The 24,658-nt window shown below is 40.1% G+C and overlaps 1 protein-coding gene across 13 annotated transcripts in view; it reads right to left on the bottom strand.

Moving 5' to 3' along the window:
- The window catches only part of ELMO1 (engulfment and cell motility 1), a 783,505-nt gene that overhangs the window by 195,970 nt on the left and 562,877 nt on the right, over window positions 1–24,658 (bottom strand). The gene's annotated exons all lie outside the window — the stretch shown is intronic.

Genomic DNA, 24,658 nt, shown 5'->3' with positions numbered 1-24,658 from the left:
AATTTAAAAAAAAAAAAGGTAAGCGTCTAATAAAATGATAAAATGAGGGGTTAAAATTTATTTGTGGAATTCTCTGCATCCACTAGTCTCACAGCAAAGAAAATGGAAACTCTCCTATGGAGAAAGAGTAGCATATGCCCTTTAATGTTTTAACAAAAGAAAATCTGCAACAAAGAAGTGTCTCGTGGGATTAGGTTTGACGCCAGCAGTTCCTGTGCATGCTGTGGGAGAGTCATACGTGTTTTTCTGTTATTTTCAGTAATTTCAAAAGCTTTTTGTTTTTACTCCAGGGTGATACATATGTTTGCATTTCCTTCTCCAATTTAGCCAAAATCATCCTCAGAGCGCAAAACTAAAGTCAAGTAGAAATAATTTGAGATCATTTTACTCATCAGAGGCCCCTGTGGCACAGGCTGAACAGGTGACATAGTTAAAAGTAGCTGTGATACGGTACAAAGAGTTCTTGCACAAGTCTTCCAATCTATGACCAACGGAAGTGAATCCACGTGGAAAGGAGTCAGCATCATTATGACAAAAACATTAACTGCTACAGAAATAACAAAAATATAAACACTAGAGCACCTGGCTGTGATGAGTATTTGCCTGATGTGACAGGAAACTGTAAGAGTGGCAAATCCCCCCCCACCAAGATATGACTTCATTGATAGTGGGCCCTAGAACAAAAACTGCCAGTCTCAAACTTGAAGGAGTGTATGTTTCTCACACCATGTTGCCACCACGTGGTGTATTTCTCTGCCAGAGAAGGAGGAACAGGACGTTCTGCTGCCCACCTCATCAGTCAAAAATGGTGGGTATAAGAAATAAACGATGTGCCTTCCTTCTACTTGTACATTATGATTCTATGTAAGTCTAAAAGCTATTTGGGAAGAGGAAGTTGGGGAGATCAGAGAAGAGAGTAGCATATACAATAGGTAATGTCAACATTCTGTATAGGAGAGGAAATAAGGAGAAACAACACTAAGGTTACACGGTTGCATGACCTTGGCTGTCCCTCTAATGCCCTTAGGGGAAAGGAACAATGCGAAGATTAATGTTGCCATTTGTCATTTTACAGCCATAAGCCTGAACACATGAAGGCCTTATTCATCATGCACAGACAGCAGGCCCCTGAAATATATAAGGTATATTTCAAACAGCAAGGTCTTTGCCTACTTTCCTGAACTACTGTGGGCTCTTGAGTTATCTTTGGAACAGTAGAGGTCTGTGTGTGGCAAAGGAAAGCAGAGGGGGGCCAAAAGAAGGCTTCTATTTCAGGCCTAGAGAGGACACACACATTTATAATGTTTGAGTGTGTGTGTGTGTATAAATATATATACATATATTTCCCCCTCTGTCCAATTTCTCCTAGAAATTATCAGCTACAGTAAGGGAGTGGGGAGTAGAATATAGGCATTGTTTGAAAAGCACTACCAAAGAGACACAAAGGGTTGAGTTTTTGACATAAGTTTTAAAAATGCAGCTAACAAAATGAAGTCACAACCCCTGAAATACTGGCCAAGGAAAGGAGAGTAAAAATATGAGTATCAAGCCATGCGCAGTGGTGACCTTGCCCACAAGAACACAGTAAGGCAGAGCAACCACCCACCTAGTTGCATGTCCTGAGAACTGTTGTCTCTCGAGTTACCCCAAAGTGGTCTTAGATGTCCTTGATCTTGTTTTCTATCCTGATGAAACACTTGTAGCTAATTACACTTTCAAAAATAAAGAGGTTTGTGATTTACGTTTCACAACATACACAACAGCTTTCATGTATTCTTGACAGTTCTATTTTGTTCAAGAGAGTTACATGTTCCCTGGCACTTTTAGTTTTCTATTTTATCTTACATTTCACTGTAAAGGCATATTCAGAGGCAGGTGTTTTTGTAAAACCAAGTTTATTTGGGGCAGTTTTGTAGTAATTAATCAGAAGTTTCCATATTAACCCTATTCCTGCTGCTAGGCACTGATTTCTCTTAGTTGCAGCCTGATTTCTTTCTTCCCTGGGTTAATCTGCAGCCCAAGCAGAGCTGCTCAGTTGCCATGTTGGGGATATCGGGGTTATGGCTTAATGTTTTGGGGCCCAGAAACCTGTAATTCCAGGCAGTGATTGGTGATATGAACAAAAAAAGATGCAGGTTATATGGGGAGAGGCAAGGAGAAATCTATCACAAGTGATCAGAAATTCAATTCCAAAATCTGAGACACCCTTGCTCTTTCTCTCATATCCCACACCAAACCCACTGCCAGTGCAGCGGAGCCCCCTCTCAAAGGCCTGTCTCTAAAAGTCGATCTGAATGGGTCCACTGCTCTCCATCCGCAAGGTTAGGAAGCCACTGTCCTCTCACCTCACCAACTTCTTAGCTAGTCCTCCTCATTCCATCTGTACCTACCCCACCTGCTACAGCCCATTCTCCACACACCACCCAAAGTGATATTTTAAAATACATCAGAGCATGCTCTTTCCTGCATCAAACCACACACCTATCACACTTGGAATGAAATCTATTTGGATGTCATTCTGCGAAGCCCCAGGAGCTCTGACCCCTGCCCACCTCCCCAACTTCATCTCTACCACTCTCCCCTTGCCCCTCCCTCCAGATGCATTGGTCTTCCTTCTGTCCCAACACTCACAAATCTCAGTTCCAACTGTATGGCCTTTGCACTGGCTGTTTCCTCGGCCTGCGATTTCCTTTAATTTTGCCTGGCTACTTTCCTCCAGACATTCAGGTCTCAGCTTAAATGGGACCTCTTCAGAGAGGCCCTCCTGGACCACCCAATCTAAAGTAGCCTCCACGCTGCTCTACCATATCACCCTGACTCTGTTCTGTGCGTGGTGTTTTCTACTACGTGATATTTTCTTCTTTGTATAGGTTTTTGTTTGTTCATTGCTATCTCCACCCACTTGAAGTAAGCCCCAGTTGAGCAGGGGCATTGTATATTTAGCTTACCATTGTGTTCATGATGTTAAGAACAGTGTGGACACCTAGAAAAGACGGCATACATATTCGGTGACCTCACACAGCCCACCATGGGAGGCACGGGAGGTCTGCTCTCCCCAGGCAATGCCTCTGAGCCTCTCAAACACTCCATTCCCTTCTTCCACTATTAAAACAAAGAAACAACCACAGCAAATCATAAGCAATAGTCTGGCCTTCTCTCAGCTAATAAAGAGAGCATAAGTATGGGATAAACTGATGGATTTCCTGAATATATTAACAGAACGCCTCAGATTTCCTCTCCTGTGTCCCTGAATTTTATTAAAGACCGGTAGACAGCTCTACTGACCATGGTACTCAACTCTGGCTGCACACTAGAATCATCTACCTTTAAAAGATGTCAGTGCCACAGAAAACAAATGAGTAGCCTCCAGGGTCAGGGGGTGGGGGGACAGGTTTTCTGAAAGTGGCACAGTGAGTTTTTGGGGTGATACAGATACTCAGTGTTTTGACTGTGGTGTTGGCTGCATGACTGTATGTGTGTATGTCACAACTCAGAGAACTGTACACAGAAAAGTAAACTCTACCGTATGTAAATTACATCTCAATAAACCTAGTTGCAAAAAACTACTGATGTCTGGGCCTAACCTAGATGAATTAAATCAGACTATCAGAGTACGAGCCAGGCCATTACTGAAAAGCTCCCTAGTGATTCTGACGTGCAGCCAGGACTGAGACCGATGCGAGTCTAGAACTTGTGGCAATAGGACAGTCACACGAAGAAGGGGAGACTGGCTAGAAGCGGCAGGGCCGAAGGCCAGCTGTGCTGCCAGCTCTAGAGAAAGAATTCAGGGTTCTCAGTTTTGAGGTTTGTGAACTATGTTCTTCTGTCTCTTCGTTACAGGGCTGCCGTCCCCATCACCCAGTGAGGGACTGGAAACAACGAGTCTTTTCTATACGAATTAGACAGGCTCAGTGGGTGTGTTGTGAAGCATGGGATGTTTGTAAGAGAAAAGTGCTACAACCCACTCAGTTTGGTTTTTTTTTTTTCAAACAAAGACTTAAAATAAACAGGTGCTTGTTTGTTTGGTTGGTTTTGTTTTTTTGTTTTTGTTTTTTTGGTAATACTGCAAACAGGCTATTTTGGGGCTAATGTGAAAATCCTCCGTGAGGTGCGGATTGGGAAGAGCTCTGTCCCAGAAACCTTACTACTGATACTTCCCTCTACCCTCTCTGAGGGCAAGTGTCCTTACTATTAAACAAGGACAAAGGTTGTAATGGCCATTCCTCTCCCTCAGATCACTCTGGAGGCTCTGAACAGCCAACCTACATGAAAGTGATCTGTCAACCGTATCCCATTAAACTAGCTAACGTGAATTGCACATTTACTGTGCTAAGCACGTTTACATCATTATATATTAACCCTGACAACATTATAGGTAAGACTATTACTGTCTTCAGTTAAGAACGAGGACATTATGGGTTTGCCACCATCTCCACACTACCAAATCCAATGGTATATATGCCAAGTTACCGTCTTATTCCTCCTGGACATCACTCAAGTTTGACATGGGGCTCACTCTTCCCCTTGCCGGTGAGACAGCACTTCCTCTTGGTTCTTCGGACAATTGATCTCCTGCTTCATTGGTCCTTCCTCCTATTCTTAACCTCCAAACCTGGGGCTCAGTCCTGCACGTCTTGGCTTCTCTACCTGTACTCACTCCCTGGGTGATGACGTCTCATCTAGTCTCTCAGCTCTGAGTCCTCTCCCTGCAGCCAATGCAGATTTTCCACTGTCATCACCATTCAGATGTCTCACAGACACCTCAGACAAACAGCCAAGACTGGATTCTTGATTTCCATCCTCAAGCCCTCCCCTCCCCCAGCCTTCCCTTCTGTAGTAAATGGCGAAAGGCCTTGAGGCATCTTTGACTCCTTTTTCTCTCAAACCCATATCCAATACAACAGCAAATCTGGCTGGCTCTTGAAAATAAATTCAGAACCTGACTACTGGTCACCATCTCCACCACTACCTGGTTTAGTCACATCACCTCCTGCTTCAAGAGGTCTCCTAACTAGACATCCTGTTCCACCCTTGCTATAGTCTCTTTTCCACGAAGAATCCAGAGGGATCCTTTTATAATGTAAATAAGATAATCAGTACAGGAGAGAACAGAATGTAAGCTCCACAAGATGGGCCTCTGTCTCATCTGTTGATTTTGTACCCTTAGTGTCGTCACAGGCTGGCTGACGCTTAGATGAATATTAGTCGAGAGGATGGAGGAGCTCATGACAGCCACACGTACTGCACCGGGTCACAGTCCTGACCCAGGATCTGCCAGACTCTGTGCCTTTCTTCCCCACGTGGTACCGCCTCTCAGGTGGAAGAGTAAGTCACAACTATTGAGTTGTTTGAGTACTTCTAGCTTTAAAAAGATGATTTACCATTCATCTACATACTCCAAAGAAATGTTCTAGAAAAGTTCCTGTGAGATAAGCAGAGCCTAGAGTTAGACACTGAGCTTTACTACTATGTCCTTGAACACATGTACATTGTTATTATTCTCATCATAGGCCTCTTTACTCATATCATTATACTGAATTCAAAAGCTACTAAAACCATTAAAAGAAGAATACTTTTATCCTCACTATCTTCTGGGTCTTCGGTCTGAGAGTTATTCTAGAGTTTCAAGTAGCCCTCAGCTATTTATAGGTATAGACTCATTCTGAGTCTGAGTTTGAAGCTGAGCGTTCAAAATATTCAATGGTGCCACAGTGGTTAAAAATGTGGGTAAAATCAAAATAAAGAAGTATGAATTAGAGAAGTAATGCTAGAAGTGATGTGCATGAACATGGTTGGCACTCTGTCATTTACTGCAACTGTTCCAGGCTATTTTTTAAATTTCCGTGCTAAGTTTTGCCTGTGCTTTGCTCAAAGTGGCTACACAGTTGAGCTCTGGGATGGAGGTAACATTAGTCTCCCAGTATGAGGCTATGAATGCTGTACTAGGATGATCAACAGAGACCCTTAGAAAGAGTAACTAGTTTAACACAGGGGCACACATACAGACACACTACAAGCTAGGAACTGGACTCTGGGCCACCTAGAGTATAAATCAATGACTAAATATAAAGTGTGTTCTGGGTAGGCTCATGGAACAGAAAAAGAACATTTGGTAAAAACCAAGGAAATCTGAATAAAGTATGGACTTTAGTTAATATTACTATTATTAATAGAAACAAATGTAACATCCTAATGTAAGATGCTAGTGATGGTAAAAACTGGGTACTGGGCATATGGGAACTTTTTGTACTATCTTTGTATTTTTCTGTAAATCTAAACTATACTAAAACATCAAGTTCATTAAAAAAATTTAGTGGCACAAGAAGCTAAGATTTTGCATTGTCTACTTACTGCCCCAAACTTATAACATATCATTATTATAAAAAACTTCTTCTTCTTCTTCAAAAAAAAACTTCTTCATTTTGATAAGACAGTACATATATTTTTTTCAAATGACAATAGTTCAAAACCTTTTTTAAAAAGGCTTCCCCCCAGTTGCTGACTGCTTTTGCTCTGCAGCAATTTCCTTGTCCTTTATCCTCTATTAAATCTTAAAAATACCACTTATTTGGGAGGAGAAAGAGTTATTTATATATTTATGAAGTGCCTCAATCTACAAAGGAATTAAGAGAAAGGGAAAATGGTTAAATAAAGTCTTCCTTTTCCTAGTTTCCCTAAAATAGCCTAGGATGACAAAACAGCCTATATTTCCATGATAAAAAGTATATTTTATGCAATATTTCAGAGTTAACAAAGCACTTCCCAGCACATTATCATATATTAGGTAACTACTGTGAGGTTTAGAATTATACCTATTTCAGGGACAAGAAAACTGAGGCTCTAAGCGGCAAAGGAAAACCTTCCAAGCCATTCAGGACTGTCTGCTTCCTGCAGACCTTATGGCTTCTCTTGCACACTACTGGTCCTGGAGCCACTGCTGTCACACCAGACGCAGCCGTCAATGGATTAGACCCACAGAAGCACCTTGCCAAATTCTAAATCAATCCTCAGTATATAATCATGATGTCCACCTTTGCATATACACCACTTCCCTGCTTCCTGAGTATAAAGAAGCCAAGAGCCAGTTGATCTTTCCTTGTCACCTAAAACATATATTTTACCTGTCTCCTTTTAAAATTATACAGTATGTATAACTGTCCAGCAGTTATACACAATTTCAACAGACTCCCTCAAGGTCAGCCTTGGAAAGAGAGAAAAATGTTTTCTATACATGTATAGTCATATTTGTTAGAAATCAGAACCATCTCAGATGACTCTGCCAGAAACTTCAAGCATTCTTCATATTTTTCCCACAAGGAATCCCAAGACATTAGTACTTACTAATATGAGAAAAACGGGGCCCAGGCCTCTGCCCAGCCACCTTCTTGTTGGAGAATACAGCGCTGTGAGCATCCCACCTGGAGCTGCCTTCCGGGCTTCTGTCAGCTGAGAAAAGAACCCTGGTGTGTCTGCTCTCATTAGAGCAGCAGTTTAGGTTTGATGTTTTTGATATTTTATAATCATCGAGGAATCAGATGGGGGAATGAGAATGATGAAAACAAGACAAAACAAAAAAATCAAAGCATGAGACAAATCAAAGACTGAGGCAAACGTCTGCAGTTAACCCTGACGCTCTGAAACTCATGGAGAGATCAAGGGGAAGGCAACAATATGTACCTTGCATGAGATTTTGACAGACCGGGAAGGGAGATCTTCGACAGATCAAGGGAGTTTCTGGAGCAAAATAACAGCTAATGTAAATTCACTTTCTGATTTTTTAAAGGGAATCCGGGAACTCTCTAAGCAATTCCAGCACAAAGCACAAAGGGGTTTTCAAGACCCTTTAAGCTTGTAGAAGGGGCTGTGAAATGCTGGGAACAACTCACTACGCGCTCACTAATGAAACAAATTCTCCTTCCATGTTTACAAGTCACAGATTGCCATATTAAAAAATTATCACTTAGGATCAATCAAACGTTACACTTAAAAAAAATAGTCTGCACAGTTTGTTACTGGTAGTTGCTGTTGCTGCTTCTTTAACTTGCAAAGGAGAAAGAGAAAGCACTGAGCCATAGAAATGAACGTCTAGAGGAGCAGGGCTCCGCCGGCTCACCTTCCTATCCCCAGCCTCTAGCACTTTGTCTGCAGAACATGTTTGTTGAATACAAATGACCTGGCCTTCCATTTTAGAGGCCAATTGAACAAAATAGCTTGTTAAGTACAGAAATAGCATATTAATCAATGTACCTGCCTGTCAGAATTTCCTCTCTACATTTTTCTGATTTTTGTTATCTTGTATAAGCTTTGAAACACACAGCTGAGAGAGCTGGACTGACCACAAAAGCAGGTTCGGGTTCAATAATGAACAAGAATGCCAGCTTGGCCCCCGTTTTAGCTTACGAGAACTTGAGGTATTTAAGGTGTATAGAGGAGAACAAATACCCAGTGAGTGGATGCAGCTACCCACTCTCACTTGCTCCCCATGGGATTAATACGTCACCATTCAAGGATCTTCCCCAATAAGAAAATTCTGGCTGCACCACAGCGGCAAACTCTTCCTAGCTGGGTCATGTGGCCTATTCGAGTTAAGTACCATAAGCATAACCATGCCTGCCACCACAAACAAGTTCTGAATTGTGTCTAACTTAAAAATAAACATACTCTGTGCATGAGTTTGAGAGACTTTTCTAAATAAAGTATATGAACTTTAATGCTTAAACTCGATGTTATCTATTTATCACCAAGAGATCTTTATGCACTCAGTTGAGGCTATCAGATAAGTATTCCCTGGTATGGAATTCCTATCACAGTTTTCTCTTTCCCTATCCTCTTACTAAGAGAAATAGTGATTTTTTTTTTTAAAAGGCATCTTAAAAAAAGAGAACCTTGCTTTCTTCGATCAGAATATATCACTATCTTAAATATTTACTATGGCAGTTTATCTGAAAAATCATCCTACTTTATCATAAATCATAGGTTTTGCCTTATTGTACTAAAATATCACATCTTGACAAAAAATTGTACTGATTTAGGCTGGGGTTTTTCAACCTCAGTACTACTGACATTTGGGGCTGCATAATTCTTGTTGAGAAGGGGCTATCCTGTGTATTGAAGGATGTTTAGCAGTACCCCTAGCCTCTGCTCACTGGACACCAAGTAGCAGCCCTCTCACCAGTTGTGCCAACCAAAAATGTCTCCAGACATTACCCTGGGGTGTAAAACCGACCCTGGTTGAGAGCCATTGATTTGGCTATGAAAACCTAGTGGAAAACCTACTTTATTATATGTATTATACACTTACAAAATAGCTTTTCTTAAATTATAAAAGTGAAACGATTTCTCTGCACTGTAGTAACCGATTTGAATTCTTTTATAAGAAAGCAAAAGAAAAAAATTCTCCTGTGCATTTGCACAATAATTAGATTATTCTGTTGTTTGAAATACTGAAAAGACTTTTGGTATGAAAGAGTGGAAGCCTTTGTCTTGGGATCAGCTCCCCATCCAGCTCACAAAATAAATAAGTACCTATATTTCAAAGTTGCTATGCAAAGACTTAGTCTGAACACATGTTTAAAAATATTTCATCAGGGCATCATCACAGTGATTCCTATATAGGTCCTTTAACATTTTCCAGGTGCTTCCCATGCATTGTCTCTCTTTAGACTCATGTAGCCACTGTCTTCTGTAAGATTTTTTTAAACAGAACCTAAGTAGTAACCTATTTGGATAACTAAAAGTTCAGTTGACCTGGAACATCCTGCATTCACTGAAAGTGCTTGGATTATGTGGGCAGCTTTCTTTTTCTTGCACAGATGTGAAGATGGGGTGGAAAGGGTTATTCTCAATGAGCCTAATGGAGACAGGCCCACCGGGAAAGCAATCACTTGCCTGTTATTCTAATTTTTTAGTCCTCTGATTTATTTGTAACTTTGCTTCATTCATAGCAATTTGCAATTATTTAATTTCTCTTTAACTTGTTTCCTCTGTCTTCCAATTGGCATGTCAGCCTTGATAGAGACCACCACATTTATCTTGTTAATGGATAAATACAAAAGCACATACTGTACCACCTCAGACACAGCTGGCACTTAATACATATTACCGAATGAACTGGTTAAATAAATGCAGGATCTGAGTTGGGGGAGAGGTACTTCCTGCAGCCTGACCACTGCCAATGTCGCTCTGGGACTCCCAGGATCCTCTCCCCAAAAGGTCCTTAGTTCAGCTTTCTGGCAAGGATTCTCCTCTCACTGTATCTCCTCTCCATAGAAAGAGCATTCTGCTGCAGAAAGGATTCAGCTGGTGGCCTTTTTATACTAATTAAGATATGGGGCATGTTCAACATCCTTCTTCTTTGTGCAATTCAGCTTTCCTATTTTAAAGGAAACCAGGTGGTGAAGGCAGGGGTGGGTGTGGGGTGGGTGGGAGTGTTAAAGGTGTAGAACTGTCCTGCTTTCCTTGAAGAGCTTACAAACTTTGTCTGATTTCCAACCACACACTTGCATAAATGAATTAGCTGATTTTGGTCTCCAGATCAGCCCAGGGAAAGAGTGAAGAAAGGCAGGCTTATTGAGAGAAAACAATGAAATCAATTCCCTTTAATACAGTTTTGGGGAAAGAAATATATCCTGAAATGGAATGGTCAAGTTTTCTCTCACAAGGGTTTCTTACAGGCTCTGAACTTTCATACTGAAGACTTACTTCTACTAATACTGTCAGCACCATCAAATCTCCCATTTCCAATGACTAGCATTGCTGAGGGCTTTCTCTAAGTTAAGCATTCTGGTAGATATTTTACATACATTATCCCAATTATACTCACAAAACTAGGAGAAGGTATTTTTTATCTCCATTTTAGAGACGAGAAAACTGATGTGTAGAGGTATTAATTAGATAGCTTGCCCAGGGCCACCCAACTATTAACTGTAGAGTTATGGGGATCTGACAAGTCTTTTCATCCTCAATACCTACGCTGTTGGAAAATACCACCTTTTCATCTATTAAAAAATTAATAGCTTTATTGAGACACAGTTTACATAACGTAAAACTCACCCACCTAAGTGTGAAATTCAATGTTTTTTAGTGTACTTAGAGAACTGTGCAACTATCATCATTATATAATGTTAGAAGATTTTCAGCACAACCAAATGAAACTTCACACCTATTAGCAGTCACTCTCCATTCTCTTTTTGTTTTTAAAGCTTATTTTTCCATCTTCTATTACTCTGGCCACTGAAAAGCATTTTGTTTCCTTTAATAAATTTTAAATTTAGAACCATAGCAATCAATAGACACTTGTCTCTCCAAGTGTGGCTTTCTCTTGGGAATATTTTATCTTATCATTTTCTTTAGAACAACTGGAGAAACCAAGAGCTTAGGTCAGCAGCCCTATTTGCCACATCCAATCATGGGATTCAAAGAAAGCTGCCCTCTGGACTTCCCCTCAGGAGGAGATGGATCCATCATAGACTTTACTTAGATATAAGGCCTTCAGGGACAGATGATACCTCGCTGTTTGGCAAGAATAATACTTACTTCCCAATTCTCTTTTTTAGTAGTGTTTAACATAGCCTTGAAAGAGAAGGTGGAAAGAGAACCAACAGTTATTGTGTCCCTACAATGGCCCAAATGCCTTAGAGCTACTCTAGAAGGTAGTTAACACAACCTATATTTGATAGATGTAGAAGCCAAGTTCAGAGGCTGACTAGCTTGAAGCGTTTTTATAAGAGTCTCATCTGTGCTTCAGTGGAAGAAAGTCAAACGTTGGTTGCTGATATTTAGCCTGTTCTAACTGAGGTTAACTACAATCCAGGGAGACAATTTAACCACAGAAGATAGCACAAATGGAGGGCCTGGTTTACTCTAAGGGCTTTGGGCAGGATGATCTGCCATAAATGTGGAATTTCCCGTAAGAATTCTTCCTTTGACATGATCAGCTTCTTTCCTCCTCTGGCTATTACAGACTGCTTGATCAAATACTGTTTTCTTTCAGAAGAACTGCAATGCTAAAAAAAAGGCGGGAGATGAGAAACAGGCTTTGTGTACTTGGCCTCTTAATCACATTGGGTAAGATATGATATTAAGAGCTTTGCAAATGGACACTGCGACACCTTTGCTCTGGAGAATATTTTACTCAGGAAAAAAAAAAACGTTCAAAGAGAATTATTAAATAAATAGACCAGCTCTTTAGTAATTTGTATAACTTTTATAAGTCTAATAAATCTGACCTTGAATTTGACCAGATGTTAAAAAACTGGTCTAAATTTTGAATGAGCATAATTTCTTTCACCTCAAAGTTCTTTATGTGAATTATTATTTAATCACAAAACCTTACAGGATGAATCTTGAGAATAAACTATATCATTTGTTATATTTCCTGAAACCATGTTTCTATTTTTTCCCTTAATTTTAAGGGGATTTTTCTCTTTCTACCAAACCTACATGTGTCATAGAAAGCATTTACTAAGTGCATAACTGGGTACAGCAATGTTCTATAAGTTATAACTAGTGAACTTTCAATGAATCCTTTTCTCAATGAATTCTACATTTAAAATCTAGCTATATAATTTATGAATCTTAAATGGTTTGGCTTCTATGCAGGTTTTTATATAAGTTATTTATCATTAAATATCTGAGATTTTCAGACTTTTCTCTCCATTATGCTTTATATTCCTTTTCTCCATTAGTAGTTCCTTTACTTCCTTTTAATTTTAGGTTTCCAAAATTTTCTCATTTGAGCTCAATCCTAGATCTCTGGGTCTATAGAGAACAATACTCACATCAGTCAATTTCTCTGTGTCTGGTGAGACCCCACAGGAGGACAGAAGTACCTTTCCCTGGTTGGTCCAGTTGTGTCATCCTCTCATCCGCAGAACATGACTGTCTACTCTGCACAGCCTGAATTGATCAGATCTCTGTTTCTTTTGTCAAGATGTTCTGTCAGTGCGGTTCCTCTAGTTGTCATGTGATGACCTTTACTCAAGGCAGTTCATTCTATGCAAAACCACGTTAGTGTAAAGAATTGATATCTCCAGCCACCAAGAACAGGGCTTTGCATGTATGAGAGAAACAAAAAGTGTAAAGAAAAAATTCCAGTTTTAAAATCTAGTTTATCAGTAACATAATCAAACCCTTAAGACCCTCTTTCTCAGCCAGATACCCATCTTATCCAATATTTGCCTTCATGTCTAAGTCTACCAAGAATCAATGACTATATACCATGAGATGATTGTGCACGTTATTAGAAATGTAATTGTTTAATAGGTCAAGAGAGATATATGAATGTCATGTTTCACCTATTGCAGCTCTCTCAAAATCTCAAATCTCTTCCATAACTCACCTCTCTTGAGAGGTCAGTGGATTGAGATCAAGGCAGGCTGGGTGCCAGTCAGATTTAAGAAAGGCAGGCAAAATTATCAGAAAAATTGATGTAAGGGTGTGATCTATATGGTATGGAGCCATAATACTGAGGGATAACAACAGGCAATAGATGCAGCCTGAATTGTTGCAGGGCAGAGATAAGTAAAAAGCAAACCTTAGCCTGGGAGGATGCCTAAAGGCCCTGCCTTGATTCAGCACCACGGAGAGCACCAACCACATGCCGGGTTTATGGAGGTTCCCTAATGATGACAATCTAGTCTCCTCCACAGAGAAAGCCTGGAACCAGCATCTGTGGTCTATGGGATGTTCAACAAATGTCTTGGGGTGGGTTGGGTATCAGGTAAAAATAATCCAGCTCTCAGTTTTTCTATCCTTGGAAGTAGTTTTGTTAGAATATCCCTCTAAGAACCTACATTTCCAGACATGGGGAAAACCCATTTTTAAAAATTTCATAATTAGCAACATCCATGAAAGACCATCATGTAATTTTTGGTTAAAAGCAATGCCTCACAACTTTGCAATACACTTTCATTTGTTTAAACAAAATCAAACAAAAACAAAATTCACTGTCTAATTTCCTAAAACTCCACACACATTGGTCCTAGTTTACCTCTAGAGTTATATGCAGTAAATCAGATAATTTTTCACTTGACAGTCCTTGAAATATTTGAAGAAAGTTCTTATTTCTCCTCTTAGCCTTCTCTACAAAAGGCTAATCATACCTTATTTCTTCAACTGTTACTTACAGACATCATTATTTTCTTCTATATATGCTCTTATTTGCCAAGGACCTTCTTAAAATAGGTGCCCCAGAATAATCCCTAGTATTGCAGGAACTGTCTGAGGCAAGTATATTTATCATGAGACTATTAACTCTCCTTGTATCTGGAAACTCTATTTTGGTGAGTGCAGCCTGAGATTGCACTGGTTTTACTTAACAACCATTTACCTTGGGCTTAACTGACAATGTCATCAACTAAAATGCTCATGTTCTTTACCCAGAAAGATCGATCAAAGTCATCTCCTTGGTTTTAAACTTGTGCAATGGATTTTTAAAAACTGAAGTGCAGAATTTTGTCAAAGTTAAATTAATCTTGATATTTGTCCCACTGTTTCAGTCTACTAGGACATTTTAAAATCTTTAATTATGAAATGCTCCTCTTGATCTGGGTATTCTGAAAAGTCTGATAAGTATAGTTTGCATGCTTTTATTCAGATTATGGATTCAAATCCTTAAAAAGATACAGCGCCCTCCAAAAAAATGATTCTAAGAAATTCCTAAAATGTGCCCTCTCTTAGAAACTAGATACACTATATTTAGGGCACCTATCTAATTTATCATGTTAATATTTATGACAGAATAGAAAGTAATTTTTGGTAAAAATTAAATTTAGGAACCCAAATGACTCCAAGTGTCTGTTACTTTCTCTTGTAAAAACCCAAAACTAGTCTTTTTCAATAATCCATTTAAAATGTTTTCAGTGATAATAGTTTTCAGAATCCACTTTTAAAGATAATGAAAATGATAACATTCACCCCCAGTCCCTTAGCATACACTGATTAACTGCCTGCCACAAAGATGCATAATAAATGGATTTTATTTTCAAAGATGTGGGAAGAATGGGGAATTGGTTATGGGCACAATTACATTGGGGTTAGTAACAAAAGGCAAAATATGTTAATATTTTATTAAATACTTTAGGAAATCATAAGGGATGTGAAAAGAAAATTTTTAGCATTTTGCATAATCTCAATTCAAGTTAAATGTAAGAATTTGTGTTTATTCAAATTATGCTTAACATATCTGGGGGATTTGTATAAGATATATTATGTAATATTTTACAGAATCATAGGATTTCAAGATTGGCAATAATGTTACTCTCCCCTTGCAAATAGCACGCAAGCCTATAGTAATTTGGAAGAAGGCACCACTATGTAGCAATCTCCAGTTTCTGGCACCTCTCCCATCTTCATTGAAAATTTGCTAAAAAATTTCAATTTTCATTGCCTCTAAATGTGAAACAGACAAGCTTCTTTGGTTCAACCATCTTTCCAACCATTCATGCATATATTAGTATATGTATTGCATTTCTTGTCCTAGCAATAATGCTACTGCTTATAAACAATAGAGCTAGGCATATTCCATCACCCAGGGAACAGATTTCTAAGGAGCTTATCATTTAGCTTCCCCAAGATACCCATGTCTCCCTGTCAGCTATGTCAAAAGCAGTTGCGACTCATCCTGAAATGTAAACACTGAACATTAAAATGAACATGAGAAAATGGCTGCTGCAGCCAGTGGACAAATACATAGAGACAATAACAAGAAACCAAGAGCTGGAATGTCTATAGAAAAAACTTACCCAAACTAGAAGCAGCAGAGTATACTGCAAAAAACACAAGCTTTAAAGATTTGGGGGAACTCTATCTCAACCACTTACTAGACATGGGAATTTGGGCAAGCTGAGTCTCTCTCTGAGCCTCACTTTCTTCACGTTTTGACAACTGATACTATAGCAGAAGTCAAAGACCCCTGGGTCCATTCAGGTATGTGTGTAAGCCTAGAATCAAAGCATTAGCAGTCAAGATACCAACCCACCCCCTATAGACTCATAGCCCAGCTCTTATCCCCAGAACCAACAAAGCATGGTCTCCACCATCTATTCATGGGATCTGCTCCAAACAGCCTGTGAGTCAATGTTCAACAGGGTGTTAGCTCCAGCCCTCCAGCAGGTGGAATCTCTCATTAGTTCTGTCTCCTGAGATTTTGAGGGTGAGAAACTGTCTGGGGAATGCATCTGCTCACCACATCTGTATTAAGTCCTATTAGTCCCAGGTCCTGCTGTGCCCACAGCTGCATTACTGTGTACGGTTGAGCTGAGCCCAATTCTAGAGGGCCCCATAATCATCATAGGCCATGTGAATGGTGCACCCTTACAGCTGGGCAGTACCCAAGCATACACAGTGGGCTGCCACCATCTTTCTAAGGGGGATGCCTGCTCATATAGTCTGGGCTGAAAGAGCAACCCTAGATTTTCATGTTTCGTTCTGTACAATCCATTAAGTCTTAGCGTTGATCTTAATATTAATCAGCAACCAATTAATCACAAAATATTCAGTAAACATTAGTGCTTTGGGGGGAACAAAAGAAATGTAAAAGCCCAATCCTACCCGGAAAGAATTTACAATTTACGATAGTCTTGTCTCTCTCAATAATATTTCAAGAAGATTTTAGTTTGAGTAAAATTTGTGGAGTAGTTTTTATACTTGGGAGGAAAGGTGATTTGTAAACACAAACTATTTTTATTGACTATAGATCCCGAGCCAGTTCTTTATGAGGTCAGTGTACCCACGAGGAAAGAAATGCAGTGATTAAAAAGCAACAACAGTTGCAGTTTCTTCTAAGTGACTTTCTTGACAAGAGCACTAGGCAGGGTCCGCTTTTCACTCATCAGTTCACAACGAGATAACTAATTCTGGGAGCACCATCCTTCAGAATTCCTGCTGTGCCCACTGTAATCAGACTGAGCACAGCTCCCATGGAAAAGCTGAAACCGAACTGTGGTCCATTAGATGGAGTGTCATTGCCTGTTAGAAAACAAAATAGGATATCCCTACCACAAATTAGGTCTACTTAATCTGTCAATTATTTTTAAATACAAAAAGGATGATATGGTAAAAGAAAGAAATATGCCCTAGCCTCTGGTTCCTTCTAAGCAAGCAGATTTGACTATGTGGTTTAGTCTGAGTTGTAAGGCACCAGAATGGGAGCCCTTTGGACACAGAGGAAAGTTGTTCTTGGACTAGCAGATGGAATTGCTCACCAACAAAACAGCTTCTTTTGACCTTTTGTGGGTGTGTATGTGGTGGTGGGAAGGTAGGAGGAGAAATGCAATGATATACTCGGGACCAGAACAGTGGAGCCCAGTGTGAAGGATGGGGGCTTGGAGACAGAGACCTGAGTTCCACTTGTTACCTGGACCCCTTTATGTGCTGTGCAATCTTGTGCCAGTCACTGGACCTCTGAATAACTTCTCTCATCTGTAAAATGGAGTTTAAGATTGTACCTGTTTCTTAGGACAGTTTAAGTATTAAATGAGATATTAGATGAAAAAATTCTTAGCAAAGTGTCTAGTACATACTAAGTAATAAAAAATATTGGGGGCTTCCCTGGTGGCGCAGTGGTTAAGAATCTGCCTGCCAATGCAGGGGACACGGGTTCGAGCCCTGGTCTGGGAGGATCCCACATGCCGCGGAGCAACTAAGCCCATGAGCCACAACTACTGAGCCTGCGCGTCTGGAGCCTGTGCTCTGCAATGGGAGAGGCCGCGACAGTGAGAGGCCCGCGCACCGCGATGAAGAGTGGCCCCCGCTCGCCGCAACTGGAGAAAGCCCTCGCACAGAAACGAAGACCCAACACAGCCAAAAATAAATATAAATAAATAAATAAATTTATAAAAAAATATATATATTGGTATTGTATCTTTAGTATGTGAGGTATAATACAGAAAAGAGGAGAAGGGTGAATAATCAATGATTGTTAAATGGATTGAAACAAATATAACAAGACAGATGTGAATTATGATCATTTTGAGGGAAATTATATTACCAACGGCACATTATATATTTTTTTATTCCTTTTACACATTCTTTGGTGGGTTTTGCATCCTGGCTCTGATTTAAGGTTAAAAATCAATGATAGTATGGGGCAAATTTGTCAAGTTTTTGAGAAAAAAATAAGTTTAACAATGATTTATGCAAATACCTAACTTTATAGGAGTAAAGAAAATGAAGTGTTAGAGACTGACTCTTTTAGTGACCTCTGTCAGGCACAGCTTGCTTTTCATAGGCTAGGTGTCCTGCTGTGTTACTCCAGGTAGAAAATGGTAAAACCATTTGGGAGTAGAAATCAAATTCTCCCAAAGTTGCGAGGCTCTCATGATATAGTCTACAAAAGAGATTCTTTCCTGACCTTTATTCTTACGAGACTTTCATCATTCTTCCTTTCAGATGTCTCTAATATACAGGGGCGCTTATCCAGCTCTGTAACACACCCTGAGCCTAGCAAATTTAGAGCATCAGGGGAGGAGGAGAGGCTAGTCTAAGCTTCTGATGTACAGGTGTGCACACACATGCACATGTGCACCATGAGTTGACCTCTGTGTCTGTTAGTGAGGACACGTCTCACATTTCTGAGCTTCTTCTGAAAACCTGGGTTTGGTGGGGAGTGGGTGCTGGCAGTTCTGCAAGATAATGATCTCTATTTTGAGCTTTCTCAGACTAGCAAACATTTTCTTTTAAATTTGGGAACTGACATAATGTTGTCAACACCCCTTTGTGTCAAGTAGAACCATTTACATAGTCCTCTACCATTACCACCAACATTTAATAAAGAACAAGTCATTTTTAACCCTAAAAAAATTGGCAGGACACAGATACAGAAAAAAGTTAGTCCCTCTGTGCTACAAAAGACAGATGGCAACTATACTAACATACACAAACACATATAATACATTACATTACATACCACTGGTTGCTGAACAGTGAAAATTCTATCCCAGGCCAGTAAGGTCCTCAGTCCAGAGTCCCTTAGACTCCGTTATGCTAAAATTCCTACTGATTCTCACTTTCTTTGATTCTGTGGGGCTGGTTTCACATACATGTTAAATTCTCCAAGATATATCACTCAACTCAAATGAGCAGAGTCGCAAAATTTTTAAATAATCTCCTGCTGCTCTTGTGGGGGACTTTTTAGCTGGTTCATCACATTTTCTTTGCAGATTTACAAATTCACTTTAAAACCTGAGAGGCAAGGAGCCATGTGGCATCTGTTCTCTCTCCTACCCTTGAGGGCACCCCTGTGCTGCTCCTTCACTTTCCTGCCAATTAGGGAGGGTGGGCAGGCCAACGAGAGGGGAGCAGGAAAGAAAGTGAGGAAAAGGAATCCTGCCAACCTTTCATCAGATTATCCAGAGGAACTGATGGGAAATGACTTCGTATTGCCATGAGGGTAAATAAATAACTTCTGCAGATTCAGCAAGGGTCAAACACCTTTTACCAGAGCATGATGTGACCTCGCCTTCAGAGAATCTCAATACAGGAAACCCTGGGGTGGTTCCCCAGGACCAGGACCGCCTTTGGGTATTGAGTGCAGTATAGAAATAACCCCTAGAAACCAAGAGGCCCTGATTCCACATGGGCAATATCCCTATCCAAGAATACTTGGTAGAAGGATTCCTCAAAGATTGTGAACCATTGGAAAGTCTAGAGTTGGTGGTCTAATTTCATCCTTACCCTAAAAGGATTTTTCAGAGACTTCTGAAACCCATGATAAGTTCCTTCCTTTCTAGGGGGACTTCCAAGAAAGGACAAAGGGGAACTGTGGGGAGGGACCTATGTCATCAGGCATTGTGCTGATATCCATGAGGCATCCTATCAGCTTGAGATTTCCTACCAGGGCCAACTAGGGCACTTCAGGTCTCCCTGTGGTGAGAGTCTCTAATAAGAGCTGGATGCTGGAATCTTTTCCAGTGCTCAGTGAGCCACACTGAGACAGCTCCCTTACCTTTGCTCTTTTGTATTTTCTGTATTGATGAATTCTCTTAATGAACCCAAGTTGTGTGTTGGGGGACGGGTGGAATTCTGATCTGCTCAGGGAAACTACCACATCAGTTAGGGGGCTTTTACAGGCATATGTTCTGTAAGACAGGGAGCCTGGCGGGCTATAATCTTCTGTAGTGCCTGTTGTCATGAGTACCTTAAAATGATTTCAAGGCAGGAATGTGAGCCTAGAGCCAATGTATCAGCTCTTTGCATATGGAACAACATAAAAATTGGATAACTTATCTTTATTAAAAACTAACAGTTTGCGTGTCAAAGTTTTAGTACACAGTAGTAGAAAATATTTTATGGCCTGTTAATTAGCTGCTATATTTTCCTCTTTCATTGTATGGCAGAAGCCATTTCTGTGTTTCATTGCTCTTCAGTACTGCCATCAATAGTATCTCACAGAGACAAAGAATGATTCATTATTATGTTAATAATTAAGAATTATTCTAACTGGCAAGGAGATTAAACCTTTAACTCCCACTTAAGGAAATGTGGCTTAGAAGTCACGTGAAGGAGGCCCTAGATAGCACAGCTTAACTCTAGGCAGGTTTCTTTTTTTCCTTTTCCTCCCTCAAATTTTCCCACATGAGACCTCCTGACACCAGAGCAATAATGATAGCAATGCCCTGCATTTTCCATTAGTTCCCAATGGCTCCAAATTACCAACCTGAGCTAGAAATGGAAAAAAGGCAAATTAATGATGAAAAATGACTTGCCCAAGGGCAGGCATAGACTTATACCTTGGCTACCTGTTGGCATGTAAGTTTTGACAACTGTCACTTTTAGAGGTTTCTGTGATACCATTGCAGGAAGAGAATGGCAACGAGGAGAGTTACGAACAAGAAAAGACACGTATTGAGCACCTTCTATGGATTAAGCCCTCTGTTAGGGGCTTTCATATCTGTTTCATAGTTTCAGATATGAAACTGTGAGATACGAATCTCAACAGAGCTGTGAGATAAAAATCATTACCCAGGCCTTTAGAGGCTGGTGCAGAAGGGCTTATGAAAGTACTCATCTGAGGTCACAGACTCAGCAAGAGGCAAAGCAGGGATTTAATCATCTAACTCGGACCCTGGTGCTAAGAAAGCAATAGGAATGTCTTTAATGAGGCATAGTTCCTTTCCCTTTGTCTGGTTAGAAATGGGTCTGCAAAATTCTACAACAATCAACCAAAACAAAAAACTTCAGTCAACAATTCTTTTGTGCTTTATAGCCCATATAATGTTAGATCACTGGCTTTATTTTATTTATAGTATAACTAAACCAACCAAGTAAATTTATTTGTCAAAAATGTGGGTTAACATCCCAAGTCACCAGTTCCAGCCCAATGTGGTGATGGGCTGGGGTCGGAGGCACAGAAGGGGAGGAGCAGAGAAATCAGACACAGAAGGTTTCTGGCCTCAGAGGCTCCTCAGGCTGAGATTCAGATTTCCTAGTACACATTTGAATGATCATTCTGAAGAATGACTGGTTTTGACCTCCAAAATTTGCTTATTGTTTATATTTTGGTTTTGGAAAGTGGATACCAGCCATAATATCAGGTTTGTTTTAGGATAAAATGTTTCACCCTTCATTTTCACTGGCTAACATAATAGAGAACTCAGAGAACCAGAAATAGTTAGAATAATGGTGGTAGGGGGATCATTATGCATGGAAATCCAGTAGGACAGGGGTTTTGAGGTAGAAGGGGTTAGAAAGGAATAGATTTAAATGGTGATAAAGACCTTGGTCTGCCACCTAGTTTTTATTACCAGGAGATATTTATGGAGATAGCCTCCCTTCAAAGCACTAGATATTCAATATCTAGTCAATATTTATAGATGGAAAAATATATGTTCTAAAGAGAAGGCTTATTTCTTTCCTCATGCAGCAAGCCTAACAAATGGTCAAAGAAAGTGACTAGGGCTGCCCAGAATTCAGTCTCATGGTGGTAGCACTTACTGACCCGTCCCCTTCCTCCCTCCATCCCTCCCTCTCGCCTTTCCTCCCTGCCTCCCTCTCAACTCCTGTCCTCCCTCCCTATCTGCCTTCCTTCCTTCCTTCCACATTGCTTTCTTGCCACCATATATAGGACAGACACCGAGTTGGACTCGTGGAGAACAGAGTGATAAAGCAGAGAGTGGTCTTCAAGGACGCACGTCAGTAAATGAATGAAGTCTTTTTGCAGTGGGGTGACTTAAGAAGGCGGTACTGTCTGCTGCATTTTAGTAAGAGCATGGATTATTTTAAAATTAAAAAAAGAAAAATAAAGTATGTTTGAATAAATACAATGAAAGAGATAAATACTCATGGGACTTTGTGACTCAAACATTTAGATTAATTACCAACATTAAGAGTTTCCTCATTCTAATATTTTTTCAATCAGGGTTTTATTCTTTTAATCCCTAATATTATGCAACTAATATCATCCCAAGTGTTAGATTCTTCATCTAATAAAATGAAAATCACACTGAAAGATGACACGTGACTTTGGACGGAAATAAACCCTGGCTGTGTTATATTTCATTCTACGGAAAGTGTTCAGCATTCAACCTGCAGCGTCCTAGTTGACATACCAGCATCCTGTAATTACCCCTAAAGGCCATTTGATTTGATAACATATTCACCACCATGTATAATTTACATAATGTTTTACAATTATCCATTAATATGCAAATGTTAGGCTAAAGATTATGTGGCCTAGAAATGCAATGCAAGTACTTCGCTGATAGTCACACTCTGTGTGCATATAGATATCTAACCCAAGAGGCCTTTCAGTTTTAGCAAAGACATGATTCATGGTGGTGAAGACGAAAGGTGAGTGAGCACAACTTATCATCGTACACAAAAGCCATGTGATGTTCAGTCATCAATTATTCAGTTTGGGGCACCAAGTTGGACACCCAGAGTATGATGGTGAACAATATTTTTCTCTCTTTCTGCAAGGGCCTCCATGATGCTAGAAAGCCTGTCAAAAGTAGCACCAACCAAAGGCGGGAGGTAAAGTTTAGACAGAGGCATCTTTTGGATGTGTAATTACCATGAAAATAACCTGCCAGGTGAACATTGTGACACACTAATCAGAGAAATCAGTTTGTGAAATTCAATCCTCCTCTCCTTTCCCCAACAGTAATCCATCTAAAAAGGGAAAAGGAAATGAAAGTGGGAAAAGGAAGACATACCTATGTCACTATAGTATTACTGTTGATGTGTTAAATGTACTAACGCCAGGAAATTCAGTTACTGTTCCTATAGCAACTGCAGCTCGCCTCCTGGACCTGGTAAACTAAGTTATGAAAATTAATCCTACTTAGAGCATGAGGAAACACTGCCCCTAAGCAAGTGAAACCACAGTTAGGTTGATCTTCACATTAACGGAGTAGCCAACTCACCTCAAAAGGAGGACCGGGGGTGGGGGGGGAACACTCACATTAGTAACTCACTATGGGCTGCTGCTCAGGGGAAACAACACTTGTATTAGTAACTCACTAGAGCCTATTGTTCAGGAAGAGAAATGTTTCCTTCTACCGACACCACTTGACCAGGTGAGGGTACAGTGCACGCGGGCCCAGGAATTCCAGAGAGATGAAAGAGAATAAACAGACACCTTTGCCCTGCACACTAAGGCATGGGATGCAATTTTATGTCATTCACCCGGTAAGAAAAGGATCCACAAAACGTGCACTGTAACATACTATTACTTGCAAATGCCAGTTCCCTTGAGGTTTGATGAGAGTCCAAGAGAGAAAAGGAGGCATGGATCTGAAATTTATGTGAAGGGCAAAGTTTTAGTCTTCTGTGATTGTCAATGCAATTGATAATGTTCACAGCTGAACAGAGTCTGATTGTATTACCTGAGAGGAGCTGAAGACTGCATTTTAAATCAATAAGTAGCTTCTAGGGAATAACTAAACCTTGACTAATATTAATTCAATTAGGATTTCTTTATTATGCCAGCACTCATTTTCAGGTTCAATAAGGAATCTAAATCTTTAAAAATGATACTAATAAAAGGTCCCAAACTTAGTACTGAACAAAGTTTAAATATTTATAAGACATGCTTATGCTTTCCCTCTCTGATGAATACAACAAACCTGTATAGTAAGTGAACTGCAAAATTGTCAACTAATGTCAGCCATATCCAAAGGTCATTCATACAAAGATGTTAAATGATATGTTATTTAATAATAAATACTCTAGAACCAGGATCACAGTCTTTCTCTTCACCACCACTTCTGCCTTCATCCTTAGATCCACATGTATGACCCGTGACCTCTGTGTCTTCTGGTTCTGCCCCTCCCCCTCCTGCCTCTCCTTTGTGTATCCTCCTCTTCCTGTATGTGGTCCACAAAGAGGAAGGTTTCCCATGGGTCTGCCTCCGGACCTCCATGCGTCACACTCCAAATTCCCTGCAGACAACCTTACCAACGCCATGATTTTACCACCAATTCACATGGCAATGACTACCAGTGGATTATCTCGAGCACAGCCTTTCCTCCTGTGTTCTCTGATCTGAATGTGTATCTATTTTGACAGTAAAAACACTACAATCCTAGCAGACCTGGAGGAACAAACAAGAACAGGAACGCTGCCTGCCTTGAACAGCAGTCAGGCTATCTGGGAAGAAGGGACAGTCAACTACACAAGTCACTGAAGGAAGATCTGGAGCCAAACCTGCAGGGCACTG

Source organism: Balaenoptera ricei, chromosome 9, assembly GCF_028023285.1.
Source record: "Balaenoptera ricei isolate mBalRic1 chromosome 9, mBalRic1.hap2, whole genome shotgun sequence".
Taxonomy (NCBI): domain Eukaryota; kingdom Metazoa; phylum Chordata; class Mammalia; order Artiodactyla; family Balaenopteridae; genus Balaenoptera; species Balaenoptera ricei.
This window is presented reverse-complemented; position numbering and strand designations above follow the sequence as displayed.